The sequence below is a fragment of the Chrysochloris asiatica genome, unplaced genomic scaffold, assembly GCF_000296735.1.
Source record: "Chrysochloris asiatica unplaced genomic scaffold, ChrAsi1.0 scaffold00178, whole genome shotgun sequence".
NCBI lineage: Eukaryota > Metazoa > Chordata > Mammalia > Afrosoricida > Chrysochloridae > Chrysochloris > Chrysochloris asiatica.
Window position 1 is genome coordinate 790106 of NW_006408696.1, and position 2721 is coordinate 792826.

Genomic DNA, 2721 nt, shown 5'->3' on the forward strand with positions numbered 1-2721 from the left:
AATGAGTAAATAAATATATATTGTTTCTCTTCCAGTATGTGAAAAAAAAGCCAAACCATAAAAAGAATTAAAAAGAAGTAATTTCCATTTTTCCCCTTTTCTTCCTTTTCTTTTTAACTGCCTTTTCCTTGTCACTCATTAGCATGTGTCCAAACTCTACTCAGTGAATAATTCTCCCTTCCCTCCTACCCATAGTAACCAACGGAGAAAGTTTATTATAGAATGAAAGCCTTTCTTGACTTTTGGCAGTAGTGTCTCATATAATATCTGTCCCTTTGCGAATGACTGATTTCACTCAGCATAGTTTCCTCCAGGTTCCCATGTTATGTGGTGTTTTGCAGATTCATCATCATGCTTCAGTGTTGCATAATAGTCCATTGTGTGTATGTACCAAAGTTCATTCAACCAATCCTCTACTGATGGGCATCTAGGCTGTCTCCCATCTTTTTGCTATTGTGAATAGTACTGCAATGAACATGGGCATTCATATGTTTCTCATGTTATGGCTCTTCTTTCTTTCTTTTTTTTTTTATGGCTCTTATTTCTTCAGGATATATATCAAGTAGAGAAATTGCTATATTATACCATATTTCTAATTCAACCTTCGGGAAAATGCCATAGTGTTTTTACCATTTTATAGGCCCAACGGCACTGTAAGAGCCCTGGTGTGGTGCTGTAGGATAAGCACTGGACCCCAAGGTTGGTTCAAACTGTGAAATTAGTAGTTCAAACTCACCAGTTGCTCCTCAGAAACCCTATACAAGGTAGGTATGAGTCGGCACTTAACAACAGCCAGCAGTGTAGGTGGGTCCCATGTTCTCCACTGCCTCTCCAGCATTTGTTGTTTTCTGTTTTTTGAACTTTGCTATTAATACTGGGGTATGATAATATCTCATTCTTGTTTTGATTTCCATCCTCTAATGGCTTGGATCAACTACCAACACTCATGAAAGCAGCAGTCAAGAAATCAAACAACGTATTGCATTAGGCAAATCTGCTGCACAAGACCTTTTTAAAGTGTTGAAGAACAAAGATGTCAGCTTGAGGACTAAGGTGAGCCTGACCCAAGTCATGGTATTTTCAGTAACCTTATATGCATGTGAAAGCTGGACAGTGAATAAGGAAGACTGGAGAAGAATTGATGCTTTTGAGTTATGGGGTTGGAGAAAAATACTGAAAGTCCCATGGGCTGCCAAAAGAACCAACAGATCTGTGTTGGAAGAAGTGCAACCAGGGTGCTCCTTTGAGGCCAGGATGGCCAAACTTCGTCTCTCATACTTTGGACATATTGTCAGGAGGGCCAGTCGCTGGAGAAGGATATCATGTTTGGTAAGGTGGAGGGTCAGAGAAAAAGAGGAAGACCCCCAGCGAGATGGATTGGTAAAGTGGCAGAATCAATGGGCTCAAGCATGGCAACAATTGTGAGGTTGCCCCAGGACTGGGCAGTGTTTCGTTCTGTTGTGCATAGGGTCACTATGAGTCGGTACCAACTCGATGGCACTTAACAAGTGGCTAGCGATAGTAAACATCTCTTCATGTTTATTGGTTGCCTGATTATCTTCTTTGGTGAAGTGTCTGTTCATGACACTGCCCATTTTTTAATTGGATTGTCTTCTTTTTGAGGTGTTGAAGTGTTCTATTTATTTTAAACAATAGTTCCTTGTCTCATATGTCATTGCTAACTCTAGTCTGGATTCTCTTTTTACTCTTTTGGTGAAATCTTTTGATGCACATTAATTTTTAATTTTTAGGAGGTCCCAGTCATTTATTTTGTTTTTTGTTGTTTGTGTGATTTCAGTTGTATTTGATTGTTGTTGCTTTTTAGTGCCGTCAAAATGCTTTCAACTCATAACGACCCTGTATAGGGTTTCTGAGGAGCAACTGGTGGATTTGAACTACTTGAGGTTAGCAGCCCAGAGCTTATCCTATAGCACCACATCAACATTCCTGTGTTTGATAATTATACTTATATGCCATGAACATGAGCACCTAAGTTTGTTCCTGTTTTTTCACTGATGATTTTTATAGTTCTAGATGGCACATAACAACAACAACAAGGCTTTACATTTAGGTCTTAATCCATGTTGAATTCATTTTTGTATAAAGCGTGAGACATGGGTCTTGTTTCATTCTTCTGCAAATGAATTTCCAGCTTTGCCAGCACTATTTGTTGAAGATACTGTCTCTTCCCCATTTAATGTGTTTCTGTCCTTTGTCAAAGATCAACTGAACATGTTGTTGTTTTTTAAGTGCCATGGAGTCAGTTCAGACCCATAGCAACCCTGTATAGGGTTTCCAAGGAGTGGCTGGTGAGCTTGAACCTCTGACCTTGCAGTTCAAATGAATTTGTAGTCCAGCACATTAACCCACAATCAACTGAACATAGGTGAATGGATTTACTTCTGGCTTCTCAATTCTGTCCCACTGATCTATGTGTCTTTCATTCTACCAGTGCTAAACTGTTTAAATTACTGGCTGTGTAGTAGGTTTTGAGATCAGGAAGTGAGGCCTCCTATTTATTTATTTATTTTAAATAATGCTTTGCTTATCCAGGGTCTTTTTCCTTTCCATATGAAGTAAGTGATTACTTTTTCCATATCTTTAAAAAATGTTGTTGGCGTGGAACCTCGGCAACCTAAGACAGAGCCATTGCCATGCTGCAATGAGTTTCGATGACAGGTAAGACGGAGGAATTCGCACTGACCTCCTAAGACAGGCAGC